Source organism: Triticum urartu, chromosome 6, assembly GCF_003073215.2.
Source record: "Triticum urartu cultivar G1812 chromosome 6, Tu2.1, whole genome shotgun sequence".
NCBI classification, from domain to species: domain Eukaryota; kingdom Viridiplantae; phylum Streptophyta; class Magnoliopsida; order Poales; family Poaceae; genus Triticum; species Triticum urartu.
Window position 1 is genome coordinate 203,600,989 of NC_053027.1, and position 26,731 is coordinate 203,627,719.

A 26,731-nucleotide genomic window follows, 5' to 3' on the forward strand; every position below is an offset into this window, starting at 1 on the left:
CACATTGCACCTGCTTGACGTCGTGGCTCCTTGCTAGCTGTTGTTGGTGTGTGTGAAACGTACAAAAATGTTTGGTGTTATGCTTTGGTAGAAACCTTTTTAATCAGTGTACAGTTCAAGTTTAGCACATAAATCTTATGTTTTGCCAGAAAACGATATATCTTATGTTTTCTGGTTGAAAAATGGGCGTTCTCTGTGTGCTTGTTGTAATGGTTGTGATAAGCCATTTTTTCTGTTTCATATGGTATTACATGCAAAATAAGGAGACAAATACAAACGTTTCAAAAATCATATTTTTTAATTTTCTTATAGCACAAAAAAGAAATTCAATAAAAAAAATAAAGGTATTGAAAAAAAGTATATGCATTTTGACGAGAGACAAATCAGTACGAAGAAGTTCAACAATTATTGCCCTGCCGGTTCATGTTTTATATACTTCACAAAATGATGCACGCCTATTTTTCTCTCTCTCAAAGAGTGTGTGTTCAAGTGTATTTTTAGCACTACACGCATATCCAAAAACCAAACTTGGTACACCCACCCTCATGTTTTGAAGTAAAGAAAACGTAAGAAGTAAAACACATGTGGGGATTCATGAAAAAAATGAGTTCATCAAAACTGAATTTTGGAAGTTCACTCGCAAAAACGAGAAAAGTGCATGAAAAAAGAATGGGTAAAAGACGTAGTCTGGAATTTCTCTACTTCTTTGGTTGATACAAAAAAGAATGCAGAAACAGAAGTTTAAAATAAAAAAATGTGCAACTCGAAGTCAACAACAATAAAAACCTAAAAAGTGTGTGCATGTTGACAGAGACAATCTATACACAGAAGTTCAAATATTATTGCCCCGCAACTTCATGTCTTCACAAGATGTACCACTATTTTCTTCTCCCTCAAAAAGAGTGTATTTTCAGCACTACAATAGATCCAATACCCCGAACAAAGTTATGGGAAAAATATAGGAAGTCCAGAGAGGTTGGGGACAAAAGGGTTTCTGTAACGAATTTTTTTATTCCTATGCGAAGTCCAGAGAGGTTGGTGAAGAGCATTTCATTCCCGTATACTCCCTATTTTTAAAGAGATGAAGTACAAAAACAAGAAAATGAGAAGTTCAGATTGTTTAACTTTTATAAAAAGACTTAGATATTTTTCCTATTACTATAAGAATAAAACGAAGAAGTTTAAATTAAAATAAATAGAGCAGTTCAAAATTTATAGAGAAAAAAATGGAATTTCCCCGTTTCTACACACAAAAAAACGCTAGAGGTTCAAACTTAAATAATGGAGAAGTTCAATGTTTTTTACAATACCAAAGTAAAATTAAATAAACTGAGGAGTTCAAAAAGATTATAAAGACAGAATTTCCCACTTTTCAAAAAAGACCTAGAAGTTCAAATTTAAATGTGGTTCGATATTTATTACCTAACTAGGACTTTTCGTGTTACTAATTAATAACACCTACAAGTCCTAATTAAAAAAAAGAAGTTGTTTGATGTTTATAAAAAACACAAATTTTCCCTAATATTGAAGATTAAAATCAAGAAGTTCAATTTTAAAAAACAGAGTAGTTCGATGTGTATAATAAATGTCAGGTTCTCTCGTTAATAGAGAATAGAACAAAAGAAGTTCAATTTGAAAAACTGGAGCAGTTTGATATTTGTTTGAAAAATCAGATTTTTCCTGTTACTAAAGAATAAAACCAATAAGTTCAATTCGAATTAATGAAGAAGTTCGATGTGTCTAACGAAACTCCAATTTTCACATTTCTAAAAATACATAAAGAAGTTCTAGTAAAATAGTAAGAGCGTTTCGATGTCTATAAAAATCTAAGATTTTTTTCCATTACTAAAGTGAAATAGGGAGACGTTCAGATTGATAATTGTCGGAAGTTCACGTACTATGCTGCATTTTCGTATGAGAAAAGAAGAATAAAATAGCAAAGTCTAAATATTTAGTTGCTCGAAGTTCAAGTGGCCTGCCCGGAAAAGTTCAAAAACTCTTGTGAGAGAGGTTCACCGTGTATTTACATGTTCAAAAACACACACAAAAATGTTGTTTTGGTGTCTTAAAATAACCCTGTCAATCCATTACGAATTTGGAAAAAAATGCTATGCATGAAAGATGTTCTTTCTATTCAACAAATTTCCAAGGGTATATCATATTCTTATTCAAAAAATAAACGGTTAAAAAGATGTTGTATTTTTTTGGAAAAAAAAGTTTAACCGTATTAAAAAAGTTGCGTATTTTCAACAAGTTTCTAATAGTTTATCATTTGTGGAACTCCGAGGAATAGGTGAGGAATTACAAAAAAATACGTGACCGAATTCAATATGAAAACAATGAGAAGTTCAACTATTATACAAAATGTGTTGCACATAAGAATAAAGGAATACAAAACTAAACCTAAAAGGTTTGTTGTAAGAAGTTCACGTGCTCCTCCCAGCATAGTTCAAAATTCATGTGCGAGATGACAGTCGTTCATTTACATGTTAAAAAAGAGAGGCAAAAATAACATCGTGTTTGCCACTTTTAAAAATCAAAAACAATTATTTACTCAAAAATATAAAAAGGTGAAGTTCAAATTGAAATAACAGAGAAGTTCAGAGTTTATTAAAACCTAGGATTTAGCTGTTCAGAAAATAAAAAACACAACGCCATTTTTTGCACTTTTAAAAACAACTCATAAACGAAAAAATGGTTGCCAGAAGTTCAAGTGCTCGGCGAGGAAAAGTTGAAAAATTCTTGTGAGAGAGGTTCACCGTGTATTTAGATGGCCAAAATACATAAAAATGATGTTGTTTTTTGTGTTTTAAAATAATTCTCTCAAACGAGAGAGAAGTTCAAAGTGATAACAACCGGAAGTTCACGTACTTCATGGTATGTATTTCATATAACAGACATGCCCCAGAAGTTCAACTGCTTCACAAAGTGTAAAAAACAGCACGTCAAAAAACAACACATCAAAAACAGAGTGAAGTTAAAACAAACATGTCTGAGAAATTCAACTACTTCACGCGGTGCATTTCCATTCGCAATGAAGATAGAAATCATGATCTCGTCATTTTCCAATTTACTTCAAAACGGTAGGAATATCATTTGTGTAAGTTCAAGTCCTTGGTCGGAGAAAGTTAAGAAAATATTGTGAGAGGGGTTTGTACAAAAGGAATATCATTTGTGTGACACTAACAAATGGATGAGAAAATTACAAACCAAAATACGTCAAAGAAGTTTAATGTGAAAACAACAGGAAGTTCAACTACTACACTAAATGAATTTCAGATGAATTTTTTTAAAATCATCACTAGTATGAAGAAATGATCATCACGGGAAATTTGCGTGTTTACAATAACTTTCCATCGGTATATCACTTGCTCAATTCCGGTGAGTGGATGGAGAGCTACGAGCAAAAACACACGTGAAAAACAGAGTGAAGTTCAAGTCTTCATGCGGTGCATTTTCGAAGATCTATTTCGCGATAAAGGCAGAACGCATGATCTCGCCATTTTTGAATTTACTTGAAAACAGCTAGGAATCAGAGAAAACCATTAACATGAGGAAGTTTCGCATTTTCCGTATCTTTTCAGCGGTATATTATTTGCCCCATTCCGATAAAGTTTGTAGAAATTACAGCAGAAATACGTTTTTAGCCATTTTCAAAATTGACTTAAAACCATAATGAATTGGGAGAAACAATATATACCAAAAAGTTTTGCATTTTCCCAAGCTTTTCCACTCCATATCATTTGTTGCATTCGGAAGTACGGTTAAAAATTAGCTCAAAAATACGAAGTCGGTGGAACTTGTACCATTTTCTAAATTACTTTTAAACCGTTCAAAATTAGAAAAAAACTTTTAACATGAAAAAGTAGCACATTTCCATAAGCTTTCCAACGCCATATCATTTACCTCAATTGGATTAGCCGTTTAGAAATCACATCAAAAATACAAACTCGGCTGTTCGGTATGCGAAATTTTACGATTTGCCAAATTACTCTTTATCCATAGGGAATTAGAGAAAACGCTCAACATGTGGAAGGAGCGGTTTTGCGGCAGCTTTCCAATGCCATATTATTTGCCTCATTCCGATAAACGGTTTAGAAATGCAATTGAAAATACGATTCACATTTTTTGTATGACGAAAAACAGTTTTCGAAACTGCTCTTAAACCGCTTACATTTTGCCAAAACCTTGACTTGGGTCATGATACTGGTGTCCATAGATTTCCAACGGTGTATCGCAAGCCCCATTTGGACAATGTTGGCGGAAGTTCAAGCTAGCATAGGGGGAAGTTCAAGTCGAACAACTCAGTCAGTAAAATTGCAGAAAACGCAATTTCATCATGACCCGAGAGCAAAATCCGCCAACGAGCGAGATTCCTATTTAAAACCAGTATTTAGTTGCTAAAAATGTTTCTAGATTACACTAACATCATATAGAACACGACTAACCAGAATAATTCGTGTGGGAAGCCACTGTTGCGAAGATAGCCCGAAGGTCAGGTTCGTACAGAGGGAAGTTCAGGTGCGTTACTAACACAGTTCAGGTTGTGATCAGAATAGTGCTTATATATATATGTACAAGTACAAGGCGGTCGGCATCGACCTCCAGTACACCGCCGGTCGTCCCGACATAGATCAGAAGGTTGTCGTCGCCCAGTTGTGTGTGCTCCATCATGTCCTCATCTACCACTGCTGCATGGCCATAGAGGCTTGCGACCGTTTCAACAAGTTTGTCGACAACACCGACTACAAGTTCGCCATGGTGGAAACCACCGACGATGTAAAATCACTCAGGGGTACGGGCTTGGCCTACCAGAACCTTATCAAAATGCGTGAGCATTGTAGGGTCCGGGGCAGCACGAAGGACTCCCTAGTTGAACTTGCCACGGCCATCATCGACCTGTACTACGAAAATATGAAGCCGGATGCCAACAGAACACGTCCCGTATCCTGGCATGGAGCCTGGATGCGGCAACTGGATGAACCTCACCTCAGGTTCGCGGCCAAGAGCGTGTACACATGCTATGAGATGCATAGGTGGATCGTTGACATGAGAAAGTGCCTTGTTACGGAGATCGACGAGGCCGGATTGAGACACAACCAGAGCAAGCGTCACAAGAAGTAGATGATGATCAGATGATCGTTTATCCTAGTAAATCATGCATGTAAGATACAGTTTACTTTGGTGTGTGGAAATGTCATGTGTGTAGTAGCCACCTATATAATTATGCATGTAATAGTTTACTTTGGTGTGTGCAAATGCCAGGGTTGTAGTAGCCACCTATGTAAGTGGATGTTTAATTTGGTTATGCAACCATGTCCTTATAAGTGTGTATATATATGTTGTTGTTTTGTCTGCAATCCCATCACACAACACACACACACACACACACATCTTATTAGCAGCAATCGGCTGTGTTATTATCGGTCTTCGCACACACTTCTGATTACAAACCTATTTGCCGCGTATCACACACATCTTGTTATATTGAACCATTTCTGTTCTCTTGTCTCAACACAAACAGTTCATCCGAGTGAACCGCATGCCGTATATCGCACACACCTTGATCTGGCTGACCATTTCTTTTGTGTTGCCTAATCATGAACAGTTCATCCGAGTGAACCATATGCTGCATATCACACACACCTTCATCTAGCTGCCCATTTCTTTTGTTACTCCTCATCGCAAACAGTTAATTGAACTAAATTATATGCCCTGCATCGCACACGCAACTAAAATTTGAACCATGTTTGATGCATCTTTCATTGTAAACGTTTTGCACCTTTTTTGACGGTCTTTTTACACCACCGTTTATGATTATTGCATTGCACATAGTTTCGTCGAAGGGTCTCTGATCGTAGTGTCGTGTTAGCAGCATCCTACAGTAGTGTCATGATGAAAAATGGACATATCAGCAAGCATACATACGTATGAGCACCCCAAGAGGTAAACTTTGAGTAAACATGATGAATGTAGACGAATACCTATCGCTTGCAAAGAACTGAGCACATAGAAGAAACTTGAGAGAGAGGAACAACTCAAACAAAGACAAATACTGAAAGTAATGCAAGAAGAGATGAAACCAGTGATGCTCGATGATAATAAAGGATTTGTTCGACCAGTTCACACTTCTGTGAAAGTGCTATGTCTAGTTAGTGGAACTTGTGATATAACACATGAGAAAATCTCTCTTCGTCCTATTCTCCGCGACCTAAAGTTCCTTGAATTCCAATAGATTGCTCTCAGTAGATTCTCCGAGGCAATCTCCAAGCCTTCATAAACTTGTTCTTGGCCCACCACAATGACTCTTGGTTGCTCGGATCGATGGCTAATCGTGTAGTGGATGCAGAGTCCACAAGAGTAATAGGCACAAGTTTCGTTTCAATCTAGTTCTTTGTGATGCTCAATCACTTAACATATTTTAGGCTCTTGGGTTTTCTCTCTAGGATTCTATCAATTTTTTCGATGGAGTGAGTTACTCAGATAAAGTCTTGTCGGATCAAATGGAGCAGCCAAATGTTGCAGGTTGGGGTGAGGCGGCTATTTATAGCTGGAGAAATCTCAAGGTGTGAAATGACCAATACGGCCACTCGTCACCTAATGACCAACTGACACATGGAATAACAATCACACTTTAAATTTAGCCCACAAATCACTTGAGAAACAAATAAAGTCAATTCAAATGCCACTGATTCTTTCTCTATGTCCCGGAGACTATCATCTCAGACTCGGAGAGTAGTCACTCTTCTCGTGATATGCCATGTGTCGTATTTACGGTGCGCTGGTGTTGGGTCGTTGTTAGATTACTTCCTTTGGTGATCCAAAAATGGAGCAGAAAGATTCTCACCTATTTCCTAGAGGTGACCGTGAGCTATCGAACCCACGGGAGGAAGGCCCTCCTTCAAGCTAAGGTCTCAAGGAAGCTTTTGTTAAATAACAATTCCAGCTTTTAGCCGGATCAAATTCAATCAAACTGAAGGGGGATACTTATAATAAAAATAGGCATGGTTATGAGGTATTCATGCCATATATTTGTGTTGGGACCAGATAAGATCTTATTTTGTGGGCTGGAAGTCACCCAACGAGATGTGCTTGATACAAACCAAAATGGGGGATGTGTCTAAATTACGTCTTGACCAACATGTGTCCTGCATCAAGAGTCAGTTGTTCAACTGAAGGCCATATCCGTCTCGCGGTGTTTCCTCGATAATTAAAATTGCAACAATCAGACAAGAGTTTTGGGCGTTTAATAACTACACCTCTTGAATCCCCAGAGATAGGATCTGTGTTATCGTACTAAAACTTTCTAGCACTGGTGTTCGGAATAACATTTCATGGTCTCTCTGCCCTTTAGCCTCTCTGCGGCCCATCCACCATGATCCTGGGTACCTATAGGGATGAAGAACGTAGATGAGACAAGAGACACCTATGGAACGATTTTATTCCACACATAAAGGACATTAATTCAAAGCCCTTCCATTGATCCCCATAACAAATACGTCGGGTTGCAAGGCTGTTGCATCAACCCACACCTTACCTAACTACTCACACATGGATATCGAAACACGTGAACAACACACCGTAGAACACATCATGAGGGTAGATTGATTGACAATATGTCTTACAGTGGATGCCGTGTGTGATACACATTTACAAGTATGATCTAGTGGAGGAAGAACTATGGTGGCGATGGATATGGTGGCTATGGAGATGGGAAATGGCGATGGCTAGGGTTGATTAAGATGGAATGAAGATGACTCTGTTCTGGCTCCGCACACGGTTGTTCCGTTGACATTTTAGCGTCAGCCCCTTTATAAAAGTTGTTCAGGTGGATGAGGAGCATCGATTTCCACGCCATAAGACCACCCATGTGAGCGATCACGGTCGCGGTCGCATGAAACATCGTATTCTCCTCTAGAATTCATTCAAGTGCAGGAGACAGAAGCCATAGGACATACCTTCACGGTCATGAATGTACACGCTTCTCTTCCTTAAGCTTGCATTCCTCGTTGTCTGGCCCAAGGGGCAAAAGAAAAGACGAAAGAAAGCTTATTCTGTTTTTGGTTTTTTGGGGTTTCAAAAACTAACATGCAAATGAAAAATCAAAACGGCAAAAATGAAAGCAAATAAAAAAAGCAAAGTGTTGGAACAAACCAACGGAGTGTATTGAAGCTCAACAAACCACTTGCAAAGCATTTGTCTTGGTTGCATGAAACATCGTCTTCTGCTCTAGAATTGCTGGCACGCCTCCTCCTAATTTCTTCTATCTCCTCACTTACACCTTTCCATGTTCTGACTTGATTTCGTCCATAATTAGCCCATTTCCTATAGAAACACAATAAAGAGAGGATTTATGGAATCCTATGCATTCATTAGTCATTAGTGGCAATATCGAAGTGAAACTTGATTTTAATGAAATACATCAGTTTAAACAAAGGTTAGAGGAGTGTAAAAATGTCACTCATCATTGTTATCGGTGGCTGATCAATGCTCACTGCCAGTCTGACGCTCACATTTTAGGACTGACCTTCCTCTCCCTGGATTATTTTCCACGATTTATAGCTTGGGCGGCCACTGGCCAACATCAGAGGTGGGTAATGGTATGGTATCTTGGTGCTGGACTGGAGTTGCGTGGTGATCTGATATGATTCTTTCTTTTGCGGAAAGGGTCAAGTCTATTATAAAAGTTACAAAGCATTAGAAACAAAAGAAAAAAATTAATGACCACCACCGAACGGTTACTACTACCGCTAGAATGAGCTGCTGACATGCCACTGTTGCCACTCCACTACCGGAGCCGGTTTGATCTTGTCAATGACAGTCAGGAAGTTTTCATGCACAAGCCCCTAAGGAGCACCCTGGATCCACAGTCGTCGCCGTTGAAACATTGCATAGATGCACCACACACCAAATCTCACCACATGATGAGAAACCCTAACTTCACTGTCCCAAGGAGATGACACGAATCTACTCCGGAACAACCTCGACTACATCCAAAGAACGAACTCGAGGAGGATCAAAGATCAAAAGACAAATTCAATGAAGAAGCGCTGCCATCAAGTCAAGCACCACACCTGCGAGGCTAAAAAACCCTAACCTAAACTACTAATAGGAGTAGAGATACCGGGATCCCCTCCCTACCACCGGCATCCGAAGCAGCATGCGGAGGGGAGGCAAATTAAAGGACTCGGCGATGAAGTCTGAAGGGAAAAGTTTGACCTAGCGTCCTAGAGTTACAGACCGAAACAAAAGCAAGTCGACCTGGTCAGATACGATTGGAGGATAATAGTGAGTCGTACTATTTAGAGCATCTCCAATAGATGATGTAAAATAGCTCGGGCCGCTTTTTACATCACGAGAGGGCAAAAAACACTGATCCAATAGATGATGTAGATATAAATATTTTTACTCCAGATTTACTCTAGATGTAAAAGTAGGGCACCAAGTGATTCGAACTTGCATCACTTAGGGGTTGTTTGGATTAGAGGGATATACAAAACATGTTCTCTATAAACTAAGAAATGGTTCTAACAGAATAAAATCTTGTTTGGATCATCTAACAAACTTGTGGATATAGAAAACCTGGTTCTCCGAAACCCTGGAAATAGTTGCTTGATTATCTAGTTCTGTGCATGCACGGCTAACAATTTCTAGTCTAGCATGGTCGTGGCAGACCGCAGACAACGTCAATGTGCACTGAGCTTGGCTGCTGCTTTTCTTTCATTCGAAAACATGTCACCATGCCATGCTTCGCTGTCATCGCCGTGTGCTCAGCCTGGTCGTGTCTGGCACCAAGTCTGCCTCATGCGGGCGGGCCCTTGGCCCATACGCCCATGTTGGGCAAAAAAAATATTTGACCTCTGGAAGAAATGAATTCACGATTTGAACTGCTCCTGAAAAAAAATCACAAACTGACTATTCTGTGTGGCGCCTGACAGCCGGGCGCCGCACGCCACTATGCAGCACCTTTATCTTAAGCACCACACGCCCGGTCAGCGTGGCAGCCCGAGGCCAGGCACGGCCCCATAGCCAGCCGTGCAACACCTAAGTGCTAGGCGCCACACAGTATAATGTGCAGCGCCTCGTGCTTCAGCACTGCACATTCACTTAAGCCGCATCAGGCCAGCCCTCCCCATATAGTTCTTCCCTCTCCGAGGCAGTTTCTCTCTGTAACAGAGAGCAGCGGCGGTGCCCCCTTCGATCCCCTACACCCCTCTCATATCTGGAGATTTAATCCGTGGATTCGATCTCTAATCCCCCACTAGGTAAACTCCTTTGTTCCCTTTCTTTTCCTCCATAAATTCATTGCCATTTTAGAGATTTGTCCAAGATTGGGTGAAACCCTTGATTTTCTTGGTTTGGATCTTTATTTGTCCAAGATTGGGTGTTGTGATTTAGGATGTGTAGTCATAGTGGTACTACCCTAGTATTATTCATTATTTCACAATATATGATTCTTGTTAGTGAAACCTAGATTGTTTATTTTTTAGATATATATGAAATGCCTAGTTTTGTAGATAATTATGAGATGCTGAGTTTTGTAGATATATATGAGATGTTTAGTTTTTTAGATATATATATGAGATGTTCAGTTTATTTGAAATATGAGTTTTGAGTTTATTTGAACACATATGACATACGGGATATATATGAGAATTTTTCAAATGAGTATTGTAAATCATTTATTCATTGTGTGAGAAGGAGATGTTCAGATTCTTGTAGATGAATACATATGAGATGTTTAGATGAACACATATGAGATGTTTAGTGTATAGCAATATTTGAGATGAACTCATATATGTTCATTGTTTGAACATTGTAAGGATGGTTTGGCTTCTCGACGATGCCTATGACACACGACACCAGGCCTACATGATGCGCAAGAAGGGGCTGGTAATAATGAGTAATCTAAATATTTTACAAATTTTCCTTTAGTTGAAATTGGCATGCCCTAAGATTTATCATTACTTGTTTTTTGGAGAAGCTTGAACCTCTGAAGATTCGGTATCATGGGGTCTCTGGTCCTGCCATGCCCTACGATGAGCGGTACACACCCTACATCCAGCAGGCATGACTCCTCCCGCGGATTCAGTTGGTCAGCCAATCCATGCCGAACCTCAACGCTCCACTGGTGTCCTCTCTTGCTGATTGATGGCGGCTGGAGATGCACAGTTTCCATCTTCGGACTGGGGAGATGACCGTGACACTCCAGGATGTCTCCTTGATCACCGCTCTTCCTATCCACCGGAGGCCTCTCTGTATGAGCACTAATTATGATGGGTGGCGCCGGCAGATGACTGCTCTTATTGGTATGGCTCCTACTGAGGCTGATGTAGAGAAGGGAAGGAAAGCAACCGGAGTTGCTTTCACGTGGATTCAAAGGAAGTTTGCGCATTGCCCTGCAGATGCCACTGATGATGTGATCCAGCCACATGCTCGTGTCTATATGTGGTACGTTGTCTCGAGGACTTTGTTTCCTGACTCCATAGGCAAGAATGCTCCATGGATGTGGCTGAAGGCGTTGACCATCTTCTATAGCAGATGGAGCTGGGGTTTAGTGACTCTTGCCTACTTGTACCGATAGGTAGTTGGTTTGTTTTGTTATCAACTCATTTCTTCATTAGCAATGCAACCTTGCTGTCAAGTTAACATTGTTTTCTTTCATATGCAGCTGGACGATGCGTGTTGCAGGACCACAGATAGTGCATGCATTGGTGGTAATCTGCTTCTACTTTCTGTATGGAGCTGGGAGCGTCTGACTGTTGGAAGCCCGAAGAGCGTCATGTTTAATCCTTGGGATGAAGATGACGAATTACGGCGCCCCACTTGGGCTTACAAGTGGGATGTGGTATCCGAGATGACGAATGATGTCAATTTCATGTACCAAAAGTACATCACCGAGTTGGACACGATTATGACTAAGCAGGTAATGAGGACATTACATCATTCATTTCTCATGCTTGCCTAAAAACTTGTCATCAATGTTGCATTGTTGTCCTATTTCATAGGTGGAATGGCAGCCATATGGTGCCAATGACACAGTACACTACTAGGGAAAAGCTTATAGGCAGACGCTTAATAGTAGCACGGGTTTATACCCCTCGCTACTTCTACTTACTAGTAGCGTGAGTTTTTACCCCTCGTTACTACTAAGCGGTCTCTACCGTGCCCCCCGGGGAAATGCCATAGTAGTAGCGAGGGGTATAAACCGTGCTACTACTAAGTTGATGGTAGTAGCGAGGGCTATAAACCCACGCTGCTACTAACTACATGGTTTTTGAAGAGCCCAGAAATCCCCATCTCCTCCCCCAAATCCTTCCTCTCCCCCGTCACTCTCCTTCCTCTCTCTCGATAGGCTTGTTGGAAATATACCCTAGAGGCAATAATAAAAGCATTATTATTATATTTCTTTGTTCATGATAATTGTCTTTATTCATGCTATAACTGTATTATCCGGAAATCGTAATACACGTGTGAATACATAGACCATAATATGTCCCTAGTAAGCCTCTAGTTGACTAGCTCGTTGATCAATAGATAGTCATGATTTCCTGGCTATGGACACTGGATGTCATTGATAACGGGATCACATCATTAGGAGAATGATGTGATGGACAAGACCCAATCCTAAGCATAGCACAAAGATCATGTAGTTCGTTTGCTAGAGCTTTTCCAATGTCAAGTATCTTTTCCTTTGACCATGAGATCGTGTAACTCCCGGATACCGTAGGAGTGCTTTGGGTGTACCAAACGTCACAACGTAACTGGGTGACTATAAAGGTGCACTACAGGTATCTCTGAAAGTGTCTATTGGGTTGACACGGATCGAGACTGGGATTTGTCACTCCATATGACGGAGAGGTATCACTGGGCCCACTCGGTAATGCATCATCATAATGAGCTCAAAGTGACCAAGTGTCTGGTCACGGGATCATGCATTACGGTACGAGTAAAGTGACTTGTCGGTAACGAGATTGAACAAGGTATTGGGATACCGACGATCGAATCTCGGGCAAGTAACATACCGATTGACAAAGGGAATTGCATACGGGGTTGCTTAAATCCTCGACATCGTGGTTCATCCGATGAGATCATCGTGGAGTATGTGGGAGCCAACATGGGTATCCAGATCCCGCTGTTGATTATTGACCGGAGAGTCATCTCGGTCATGTCTGCATATCTCCCGAACCCGTAGGGTCTACACACTTAAGGTTCGATGACGCTAGGTTTGTAGGGATATGTATATGCAGTAACCGGAATGTTGTTCGGAGTCCCGTATGAGATCCCGGACGTCACGAGGAGTTCCGGAATGGTCCGGAGGTAAAGATTTATATATGGGAAGTCCTGTTTCGGGCATCGGGACAAGTTTCGGGGTTATCGGTATTGTACCGGGACCACCAGAAGGGTCCCGGGGGCCCACCAGGTGGGTCCACCTGTCCCGGGGGGCCACATGGGCTCTAGGGGGTGCGCCTTGGCCTACATGGGCCAAGGGCACCAGCCCCAAAGAGGCCCATGCGCCTAGGATTACAAGGGGATAGAATCCTAGGAGGGGAAGGCACCTCCTAGGTGCCTTGGGGGGGAGGGAAACCCCCCTTGGCCACCGCCCCACCCTAGGAGATTGGATCTCCTAGGGCCGGCGCCCCCCCTTGGCCCTCCTATATATAGTGAGGGAAGGAGGGCTTTTCTCCCACGCCTTTGGTTGCCTCCTTCTCCCTCTCCAACACTTCCTCCTCCTCCATAGCGCTTGGCGAAGCCCTAACGGAGTACTGCAGCTCCATCATCACCACGCCGTCGTGCTGCTGCTGGTGCCATCTCCCTCAACCTCTCCTCTCCCCTTGCTGGATCAAGAAGGAGGAGACATGGCTGTTCTGTACGTGTGTTGAACGCGGAGGCATCGTCCGTTCGGTGCTAGGATCTTCGGTGATTCGAATCACGTCGAGTACGACTACCTCATCCCCGTTCTTTGAACGCTTCCACTTGCGATCTACAAGGTACGTAGATGCATCTAATCACTCGTTGCTAGATGAACTCCTAGATGGATCTTGGTGAAACCGTAGGAAAATTTCTGTTTTCTGCTACGTTCCCCAACAGTGGCATCATGAGCTAGGTCTATGCGAAGTTCTCTTGCACGAGTAGAACACAATTTGTGGTGGGCGTAGATGTTGTCAACTTTCTTGCCGCTACTAGTCTTATCTTTCTTCAACGGTATTGTGGGATGAAGCGGCCCGGACCAACCTTACACATACGCTTACGTGAGACCGGTTCCACCGACTAACATGCACAAGATGCATAAGGTGGCTGGCGAGTGTCTGTCTCTCCTACTTTAGTTGGAGCGGATTCGATGAACAGGGTCCTTATGAAGGGTAAATAGAAGTTGACAAATCATGTTGTGGCTTTCACGTAGGTAAGAAAACGTTCTTGTTAGAACCCTACTTCAGCCACGTAAAACCTGCAACAACAATTAGAGGACGTCTAACTTGTTTTTGCAGCAAGTGCTTTGTGATATGATATGGCCAAAGTTGTGATGAATGATGAATGATCTATATGTGATGTATGAGATGTTCATGCTATTGTAATAGGAATCACAACTTACATGTCGATGAGTATGACGGTGACAGGATGATCATGGAGCCCCAAGATGGAGATCAAAGGAGCTATGTGATATTGGCCATATCATGTCACTATTATTATTTGATTGCATGTGATGTTTATCATGTTTTGCATTTTGTTTTCTTAGAACGACGGTAGTAAATAAGATGATCCCTCATAATAGAAAGTGTTCCCCCTAACTGTGCACCGTTGCTACAGTTCGTCGTTTTGAAGCACCACGTGATGATCGGGTGTGATAGATCCTTACGTTCACATACAACGGGTGTAAGACAGATTTACACACGCAATACACTTAGGTTGACTTGACGAGCCTAGCATGTGCATAGACATGGCCTCGGAACACAAAAGACCGAAAGGTCGAGCATGAGTCGTATAGAAGATACGATCAACATGAAGATGTTCACCGACGTTGACTAGTCCGTCTCACGTGATGATCGGACACGGCCTGGCCAACTCGGATCATGTTATACTTAGATGACTAGAAGAGGGATGTCTATCTAAGTGGGAGTTCATTATAATTTGATTAGATGAACTTAATTATCATGAACTTAGTCTAAAATATTTACAATATGTCTTGTAGATCAAATGGCCAACGTAGTCCTCAACTTCAACGCGTTCCTAGAGAAAACCAAGCTGAAAGACGACGGCAGCAACTATACGGACTGGGTCCGGAACCTGAGGATCATCCTCATAGCTGCCAAGAAAGATTATGTCCTACAAGCACCGCTAGGTGATCCACCCGTCCCACAGAACCAAGACGTTATGAACGCTTGGCAGACACGTGCCGATGACTACTCCCTCATTCAGTGCGGCATGCTTTACAGCCTAGAGCCGGGGCTCCAAAAGCGTTTTGAGAGACATGGAGCATATGAGATGTTTGAAGAGCTGAAAATGGTTTTCCAAGCTCATGCCCGGGTCGAGAGATATGAAGTCTCCGACAAATTCTTCAGCTGTAAGATGGAGGAAAATAGTTCTGTCAGTGAGCACATACTCACTATGTCTGGGTTACATAACCGCTTGACTCAGCTGGGAGTTAATTTCCCGGATGATGCGGTCATTGACAGAATCCTCCAGTCGCTTCCACCAAGCTACAAGAGCTTTGTGATGAACTTCAATATGCAGGGGATGGAAAAGACCATTCCTGAAGTATTTGCAATGCTGAAATCAGCAGAGGTAGAAGTCAAGAAGGAACATCAAGTGTTGATGGTCAATAAAACCACTAAGTTCAAGAAGGGCAAGGGTAAAAAGAACATTGAGAAGGACGGCAAGGAAGTTGCCGTGCCCGGCAAGCAAGCTGCTGGGAAGAAGAAGTCAAAGTATGGACCCAAGCCTGAGACGGAGTGCTTTTATTGCAAAGGGAAGGGTCACTGGAAGCGGAACTGCCCCAAATACTTAGCGGACAAGAAGGTCGGCAAAACAAAAGGTATATGTGATATACATGTAATTGATGTGTACCTTACCAGTACTTGTAGTAACTCCTGGGTATTTGATACCGGTGCCGTTGCTCATATTTGTAACTCACAGCAGGAGCTGCAGAATAAACAGAGACTGGCGAAGGACGAGGTGACGATGCGCGTCGGGAATGGTTCCAAGGTCGATGTGATCTCCATCGGCACGCTACCTCTACATTTACCTACGGGATTAGTTATAAACCTCAATAATTGTTATTTAGTGCCAATTTTGAGCATGAACATTGTATCAGGATCTCGTTTAATGCGAGATGGCTACTCATTTAAATCTGAGAATAATGGTTGTTCTATTTATATGAGAGATATGTTTTATGGTCATGCTCCGATGGTCAATGGTTTATTCTTAATGAATCTCGAATGTAATATTACACATATTCATAGTGTGAATACCAAAAGATGTAAAGTTGATAACGATAGTCCCACATACTTGTGGCACTGCCGCCTTGGTCACATAGGTGTCAAACGCATGAAGAAGCTCCATGCAGATGGACTTTTAGAGTCTCTTGATTATGAATCATTTGACACGTGTGAACCATGCCTCATGGGTAAAATGACCAAGACTCCGTTCTCAGGAACAATGGAGCGAGCAACCAACTTATTGGAAATCATACATACTGATGTGTGCGGTCCAATGAGTGTTGAGGCTCGCGATGGCTATCGTTATGTTCTCACCCTCACTGATGACTTAAGTAGATATGGGTATGTCTACTTAATGAAACACAAGTCTGAAACCTTTGAAAAGTTCAAGGAATTTCAGAGTGGAGTTGAGAATCAACGTGACAGGAAAATCAAGTTTCTACGATCAGATCGTGGAGGAGAATACTTGAGTCACGAATTTGGCACACACTTAAGAAAATGCGGAATAGTTTCACAACTCACGCCGCCTGGAACACCTCAGCGTAATGGTGTGTCTGAACGTCGTAATCGCACTCTATTAGATATGGTACGATCTATGATGTCTCTTGCCGATTTACCACTATCTTTTTGGGGCTATGCTCTAGAGACTGCCGCATTCACTTTAAATAGGGCACCGTCGAAATCCGTTGAGACGACACCGTTTGAATTATGGTTTGGGAAGAAACCTAAGCTGTCGTTTCTAAAAGTTTGGGGATGCGATGCTTATGTCAGGAAACTTCAACCTGAAAAGCTCGAACCCAAATCGGAAAAATGCGTCTTCATAGGATACCCTAAAGAAACCATTGGGTATATCTTCTACCTCAGATCCGAAGGCAAGATCTTTGTTGCCAAGAATGGATCCTTTCTAGAGAAAGAGTTTCTCTCGAAAGAAGTAAGTGGGAGGAAAGTAGAACTTGATGAAGTATTACCTCTTGAACCGGAAAATGGCGCAACTCAAGAAAATGTTCCTGAGGCGCCTGCACCGACTAGAGAGGAAGTTATTGATGATGATCAAGATACTTCTGATCAAGCTTCTACTGAAATTTGTAGGTCCACAAGGACACGTTCCGCACCAGAGTGGTACGGCAACCCTGTCTTAGAAATCATGTTGTTAGACAACGGTGAACCTTCGAACTATGAAGAAGCGATGGTGGGCCCGGATTCCGACAAATGGCTAGAAGCCATGAAATCCGAGATAGGATCCATGTATGAAAACGAAGTATGGACTTTGACTGACTTGCCCGTTGAACGGCGAGCCATAGAAAATAAATGGATCTTCAAGAAGAAGACAGACGCGGATGGTAATGTGACCATCTATAAAGCTCGGCTTGTCGCTAAGGGTTATCGACAAGTTCAAGGAATTGACTACGATGAGACTTTCTCACCGGTAGCGAAGCTAAAGTCCGTCCGAATCATGTTAGCAATTGCCGCATTCTACGATTATGAGATATGGCAAATGGACGTCAAAACAGCATTCCTTAATGGTTTCCTTAAGGAAGAGTTGTATATGATGCAGCCGGAAGGTTTTGTCGATCCTAAGAATGCTGACAAGGTGTGCAAGCTCCAACGCTCGATTTATGGGCTGGTGCAAGCATCTCGGAGTTGGAACATTCGCTTTGATGAGATGATCAAAGCGTTTGGGTTTACGCAGACTTATGGAGAAGCCTGCGTTTACAAGAAAGTGAGTGGGAGCTCTGTAGCATTTCTCATATTATATGTGGATGGCATAGTATTGATGGGAAATGATATAGAACTCTTGGACAGCATCAAGGCCTACTTGAATAAAAGTTTTTCAATGAAAGGACCTTGGAGAAGCTGCTTATATATTAGGCATCAAGATCTATAGAGATAGATCAAGACGCCTCATAGGTCTTTCACAAAGCACATACCTTGATAAGATTTTGAAGAAGTTCAATATGGATCAGTCTAAGAAAGGGTTCTTGCCTATTTTGCAAGGTATGAAATTGAGCTCAGCTCAATGTCCGACCACGGCAAAAGATAAAGAAGAGATGAGTGTCATCCCCTATGCTTCAGCCATAGGATCTATTATGTATGCCATGCTGTGTACCAAACCTAATGTAAACCTTGCCGTAAGTTTGGTAGGAAGGTACCAAAGTAATCCCGGCAAGGAACACTGGACAGCGGTCAAGAATATCCTGAAGTACCTGAAAAGGACAAAGGACATGTTTCTCGTTTATGGAGGTGACGAAGAGCTCGTCGTAAAGGGTTACGTCGACGCTAGCTTCGACACAGATCTGGATGACTCTAAGTCACAAACCGGATACGTGTATATGTTGAATGGAGGAGCAGTGAGCTGGTGCAGCTGCAAGCAGAGCGTCGTGGCGGGATCTACATGTGAAGCGGAGTACATGGCAGCCTCGGAGGCAGCACATGAAGCAATATGGGTGAAGGAGTTCATCACCGACCTAGGAGTCATACCCAATGCGTCGGGGCCAATCAAACTCTTCTGTGACAACACTTGAGCTATTGCACTTGCCAAGGAGCCCAGGTTTCACAAGAAGACAAGGCACATCAAGCGTCGCTTCAACTCCATTCGTGAAAATGTTCAAAATGGAGACATAGAGATTTGTAAAGTACATACGGACCTGAATGTAGCAGATCCATTGACTAAACCTCTCCCTAGGGAAAAACATAATCAACACCAGAATTCCATGGGTGTTCGATTCATCACAATGTAACTAGATTATTGACTCTAGTGCAAGTGGGAGACTGTTGGAAATATGCCCTAGAGGCAATAATAAAAGCATTATTATTATATTTCTTTGTTCATGATAATTGTCTTTATTCATGCTATAACTGTATTATCCGGAAATCGTAATACACGTGTGAATACATAGACCATAATATGTCCCTAGTAAGCCTCTAGTTGACTAGCTCGTTGATCAACAGATAGTCATGATTTCCTGGCTATGGACATTTGATGTCATTGATAACGGGATCACATCATTAGGAGAATGATGTGATGGACAAGACCCAATCCTAAGCATAGCACAAAGATCGTGTAGTTCGTTTGCTAGAGCTTTTCCAATGTCAAGTATCTTTTCCTTTGACCATGAGATCGTGTAACTCCCAGATACCGTAGGAGTGCTTTGGGTGTACCAAACGTCACAATGTAACTGGGTGACTATAAAGGTGCACTACAGGTATCTCCGAAAGTGTCTGTTGGGTTGACACGGATCGAGACTGGGATTTGTCACTCCATATGACGGAGAGGTATCACTGGGCCCACTCGGTAATGCATCATCATAATGAGCTCAAAGTGACCAAGTGTCTGGTCACGGGATCATGCATTACGGTACGAGTAAAGTGACTTGTCGGTAACGAGATTGAACAAGGTATTGGGATACCGACGATCGAATCTCGGGCAAGTAACATACCGATTGACAAAGGGAATTGCATACGGGGTTGCTTAAATCCTTGACATCATGGTTCATCCGATGAGATCATCGTGGAGTATGTGGGAGACAACATGGGTATCCAGATCCCGCTGTTGGTTATTGACCGGAGAGTCGTCTCGGTCATGTCTGCATATCTCCCGAACCCGTAGGGTCTACACACTTAAGGTTCGGTGACGCTAGGGTTGTAGGGATATGTATATGCAGTAACCCGAATGTTGTTCGGAGTCCCGGATGAGATCCCGGACGTCATGAGGAGTTCCGGAATGGTCCGGAGGTAAAGATTTATATATGGGAAGTCCTGTTTCGGGCATCGGGACAAGTTTCGGGGTTATCGGTATTGTACCGGGACCACCGGAAGGGTCCCGGGGGCCCACCAGGTGGGGCCACCTGTCCCGGGGGCCACATGGGCTCTAGGGGGTGCGCCTTGGCCTACATGGGCCAAGGGCACCAGCCCCAAAGAGGCCCATGCGCCTAGGGTTACAAGGGGATAGAGTCCTAGGAGGGGAAGGCACCTCCTAGGTGCCTTGGGGGGGAGGGAAACCCCCCTTGGCCGCCGCCCCATCCTAGGAGATTGGATCTCCTAGGGCCGGCGCCCCCCCCTTGGCCCTCCTATATATAGTGAGGGAAGGAGGGCTTTTCTCCCACGCCTTTGGTTGCCTCCTTCTCCCTCTCCAACACTTCCTCCTCCTCCATAGCGCTTGGCGAAGCCCTGACGGAGTACTGCAGCTCCATCATCACCACGCCGTTGTGCTGCTGCTGGTGCCATCTCCCTCAACCTCTCCTCTCCCCTTGCTGGATCAAGAAGGAGGAGACATGGCTGTTCTGTACGTGTGTTGAACGCGAAGGCATCGTCCGTTCGGTGCTAGGATCTTCGGTGATTCGAATCACGTCGAGTACGACTACCTCATCCCCGTTCTTTGAACGCTTCCGCTTGCGATCTACAAGGTACGTAGATGCATCTAATCACCCGTTGCTAGATGAACTCCTAGATGGATCTTGGTGAAACCGTAGGAAAATTTCTGTTTTCTGCTACGTTCCCCAACAAGGCTCTCACATGGACCTCCTACGCATGTGCGCCTCCTCCTCCATGGCGCCAAAGAGGCTGCTGCCTCACGCCACCGGCGTCCTGGAGCTCGCCGCTCTTCCCCGCATCTCCATGCCACCACGCCAGAGCACCTCACCACCGAACGACCAACCCCGCTGCTACCTCCATCTCCTTCCTCTCTTCCTCGTTTTTATTTTTCTCTCTCTCCCTCTGGTTTGACTCACCCTCTCATGGCCTTGCCCGTGCAGGTCGTTGCCATGGATGACCAGGAGCTCGCTGCCTTGGATGCGAAGAGGAGCCGCACATCGCCACCTTGCTCGGCCATGGATCCGGGCCCTCTGCAGTAGCCAACGCTGGATCTGGTCTGCGGCTGCCCTTCCGCAGCTCTGGCGACCCCTGGCGTCGTTGTATTGAACCATTGCTTCCATTGACAGCACGCACGAGATTAGGAAATTTTTTTTGTTTTTGAAATTAATAGTAGTAGCGTGGGTGGCACCCATGCTACTACTAAGAGACGTGGTAGTAGCACGGGCGCACCCCCCGCTACTACTACTACAAGTTAGCTGTAGCGCCGTAGTAGTAGCGCGGGCCCCCGCGCTACTACTAGCTATTTAACCCGCGCTACTACTAGGCTTTTCCCTAGTAGTGGTAGGGTTCACCGAGGAGTTTGTCGTCAACTCGATGTGCTTGCGGGACAGGGATCTTTGGCTTACGCGGTGCCCACTGACATGCAACTAGGTGGTTGAGCTTGATTTGCCACATCGTGTGTATTGTCAGTTTGGTCTGTTCCAGGCTCACCCGCCGAAATGGGTGGACATGGACAAAGTACTTCATAGGTAAGAGAGCCTGAACCATATTGACTAAGCATCGCCACTCCTTCTTGATTGTGCTAATGTTTGGTTTTCTACCATGCAGGTTGGACAGGATAAAGCAGTGGAAGATAAAGGACTAGGACAAGCATCATGCATCGTATGTTACTCGTTTCCTTATTAGTGTGGAGCAAGCTCATAATAGTGCACACGCCCAGCTTCGTGACCATAGCTCACTTGCTTTCGATAACTACCTACGATGGTATCTTGAAAATGCTCGAGTTGAGATATGCTCGCCTCATACAACGATGATATTCTTGAAGATCCCACAAACTTTGAGGATCTATCGAAGCATTAGTACAACAAAAATGTCAGGGAAGGGGTAGGAGTCCCTTCTGTTCCGATGATTAACTATGTGGTAAAGTGTTCCCTCTTTACTTTCTTGTTGGCCATATTACACATGTTTGAATGGCTAACGTGTTACTTCCACTGGTACGCGTCAATGCTATACAAACGGTTTGTAACCCCTTTCCGCGACGGTGTTTGGAACCGTCGCCTAGTGAGTGACGGTGATAGAGGGGTCCTTCCCACACGACCCTGAAACCGTCGGGGATATGCCCTCCTGGCACACACGCTCGGCAAAATGAGTTCGTGTGTGACCGGCGAGCGCTCAAATACGGAAAAACATACAATAGAGCTAAAAATACAATTATACAGGTGAAATTGTTTCTGGTCGCAAGTACATCCCACACAGGCAGTCCCCGCTAAACGTTTCCGTTCTTATGTAATCCCACACAGTCGCTCCAAGGAAAAATGTTTCCGTTCATAGGTACATCACACACAGTTTTTCCCGTTAAATCGTTTGTGATAGCGTTGCCATTGCAGATGATATTAACAATTTTATCGTTTGCATTATTGAATGCATCACACACGGTCTATAGAAGAAACTGCGTGGCAAAGGTTGTCCATCACACATAGTTTCTATGTGGTAAACGTTTGCGCAAGGTGGCCTAACGCAAACAGTTTTCAAGAGAAAGTTGTGTGTGATTTTTCATTGATCCAACACGTTTTATTCCTAGAAACTGTGTGCGTTGCCTGAGGTCATCACCCACGGTATTTTTTCAATAACCGTTTGCAATAGCAAAACCGAATTAGCAGGCTAATTGCCCTATTATTAATAATACATTTATTAATATAATTGACATTCATATTAAGCACATAATATATTTCATTTCCATATTAAGGAAGCATAATTTCATAATTGAAATACATCAGAGTACAACATGGTATAGCTTCAGCACTCAGCTACCCCATTACACAACTGCACCAGCACCAAGTTTCACATGCAACATGTACAACCTTTTGAAATTAGCATCATAGATGGTATATAGACAGATGCATCTCATCTGGAAAATTGCTGAAGTGGAAGGAAAATATTGATCCTTCATTCATGTTGAAGGTCTTTGCAACTTTAGGCCAGTGCCTGTGGATGATTGACCGTCCGTCCTTCGTCCTCTTTAGAAACACTTCAATATTGAGTCGTGGGTGTCGTATGAAAACCTTCCTCGCCTCCTGACCATAGGGGTGGTTTGATAGGTAATCATCAGTGAACTGCTTTGGAAAGGCCTGAAAATAAGGATGTGCATAAATATCTTCTCTATATTGGAAATGTGGCAAAGGAATAAAAAAGGCAAGGTATAATAGTTAGTACCATCTTGTAGTGAACTGATGTCTTCTTCATTGCGCAGACAAAGATCTTGTTATTTTTTGTCGCTAATTTCATTATCCTAACAATCTTTCTGAGTTTCTTGACTTGATTGATATTCATGGACAACTCATTTCCCCATATGCAAAAAGGGTTGAACAGTGGGTCAAAATCTCTAACAGTAGGACCTATATGTGCAAGACCAAATTGTTAAAAACCTAAATATTAGAGTGGTTCCTGCAATTGCACAATAATGTGCTATTAGACAACGGACCATGCACGTGCAATTAACTAAACACCAGAACAAATGAACCAAACGTTAACTGAGCACCACATTGCACAATATAACACACTCCTAATAGAAGATCAGACAGTTAACCAGACCAAGCATGCTTAACAACTTGGAAATATAGCAATTGTATTTGTTTCTCATGTATTTAGTACAGCCAAATTCAGTTTATTTCTCACATGGTATACAATAACAGAATGCACCCACAACAGTTGAACATCGCATTGCAGAATTGAACCAAATAATTAACTAAACACCACAACAAATGAACCAAACGTTAACTGAGCACCATATTGCACAATATAACATACTCCTAACAGAAGATCAGACAGTTAACCAAACTAAGTATGCTAGACAACTTGGAAAATTGCACCCTAAAGAATTGAACATCACATTTGCAGAATTGAACCAAACAGTTAACTAAACACCACATAGCACGACATATAGAACATATACTCTAGAGTAGAAGATTGCATGGTAAAAGTAGATAGCACAGTTCACTAAATTTGTTAAGGAAAGGCAGTAGCTAGCAAACTGAACATGGGTTCTTATAGTGAGCTAATAAGACAAACTATTCCTCATTGTCAGAGATATCGATGATGATTGGCTCCTTGGACATGGAAGAGGGCGAGGCCTCCTCTTCGTGGGTGCCCTCGTCGTAGTGGTGAGTTGCCTGAGCCGCTCCGGGCACCAACTTGTTGGCTCTCGAGATGACGTAAGCACGTGCATTGCTCGGAGTTCACACGCATTATCTTCCAATGGATGTGCATTCCAAAACAAACATTATGCCTTCCCTCCAACTCAACAACGTCACTTTGTTCCATCCAATTCAAATCCTTCCTCACTTGTTCCAAGACATCCGCATAGCTAGGACTACTCTCAAACACCATGTCAAGCTCATCCGTGTCCTGCTCAACATTGCCATTCAAAAAGGCCTTTTATCCACATGATGAACATAAACACATGTTCTTACCATCCCTAAAATAATCAAAAACACACATATATCCAGTAAGTACTTAACCGGATATTTTCACAAAATACATAAGCCCTAAAATAGATATGAAACAATAACCCTAACCCCCACTTAACAATAACCACAACCCTAACCATAGCATAACCCTAACCCCAACATAAAAAAACACATAACCCTACCCTAGCATAGTATGAAGCCTAACCCTACCAAATTAGCAAAGAAACATAACATGTTTCAACACAAATTTCCAAATCCAAGCCAAAACTAGGGTTTCCCCAAACTAGCAAGATTTGACCAAATGTGAAAATTCCTATGAATGAAAAAGAGGGGATCGGAGGAGATTACCTTAAGGGAGTGGTTGGGTTTGAAATCCACAGACAAATGCTCCGGATTTGCAAGATTTGAGAAAGATTTGAGAGGGGGGAGATGGGGGCGCTTAGCTTCAGGTTGTGGGTGGGGTGGGGGTGAGGCCAGTCTAAGTGACAAAAAGACAATGCACGCCTAAATGAAGGGGAGCGTAGCATGAAATTTCAAAAAAATTCCTACGATCACGCAAGATCTATCTAGGAGATGCATAGCAACGAGAGGGGGAGAGTGTGTCCACGTACCCTCATAGACTGAAAGCGGAAGCGTTAACTTAACGCGGTTGATGTAGTCGAACATCTTCGCGATCCAACCGATCAAGGATAGAACATATGCCGCCTTTGAGTTCAGCACACATTCCGCTTGATGACGTCCCTCGAACTCTTGATCTAGCAAAGTGTCGAGGGAGAGTTTCGTCAGCACAACGGTGATGGTGATGTGATCCGTGGAGGGCTTCGCCTAAGCACTACGACAATATGACCGGAGGAGTAAACTATGGAGGGGGCACCGCACATAGCTAAGAGAACAATTGATGTGCTTTGGGGTGCCCCTGCCCCTGTATATAAAGAAGGAGAGGGAGGAGGCCGGCCCTAGGGGCACGCCAAGTGGGGGGAAACCGACTTGGACTCCCACTCCTAGTCGCCCCCTTCCTTTCTTTCGGAGGGGGAAAAGGGAAGGAGAGGGAGAAGGAAAGGGGGGCCACGCCCCCTCCCCTTGTATAATTCAGACTCCCCTGGGGGGCGCCACCCCTTGTGGGCTGCCCTCTCTCTCCCCAATGGCTCATGTTGGCCCATTACTTTCCCCGGGGGGTTCCGGTAACTCCTCGGTACTCCAATAAATATCCGAAACACCCCGAAACCATTCCGGTGTCTGAATACTATCATCCAATATATCAATCTTTACCTCTCGGCCATTTAGAGACTCCTCGTCATGTCCGTGATCTCATCCAGGACACCGAACAATCTTCTGTCACCAAAACACAGAACTCATAATACAAATCGTCATCGAACGTTAAGCGTGCGGACCGTACGGGTTTGAGAACTATGTAGACATGACCGAGACACATCTCCGATCAATAACCAACATCAGAAACTGGATGCTCATATTAGTTCCTACATATTCTATGAAGATCTTTATCGGTTAACCGCAATGACAACATACGTCATTCCCTTTGTCTTCGGTATGTTACTTGCCCGGCATTCGATCGTCGGTATCTTCATACCTAGTTAATTCTCATTACCGTCAAGTCTCTTTACTCATTATGTAATGCATCATCCCGCAACTAACTCATTAGTCATATTGCTTGCAAGGCTTACGTGATGTGCATTACCGAGAGGGCCCAGAGATACCTCTCCGGTACTCGGAGTGACAAATCCTAATCTTGTCTATGCCAACCCAACAAGCACCTTCGGAGGCACCTGTAGAGCATATTTATAATCACCCATTTACGTTGTGACATTTGAGAGCACACAAAGTGTTCCTCCGGTATTTCGGAGTTGCATAATCTCATAGTCAAAGGAATATGTATAAGTCATGAATAAAGCAATAGCAATAGAACTTAACAATCATTATGCTAAGCTAACGGGTGGGTCTTGTCTATCACATCATTCTCCTAATGATGTGATCCCGTTCATAAAATGACAACACATGTCT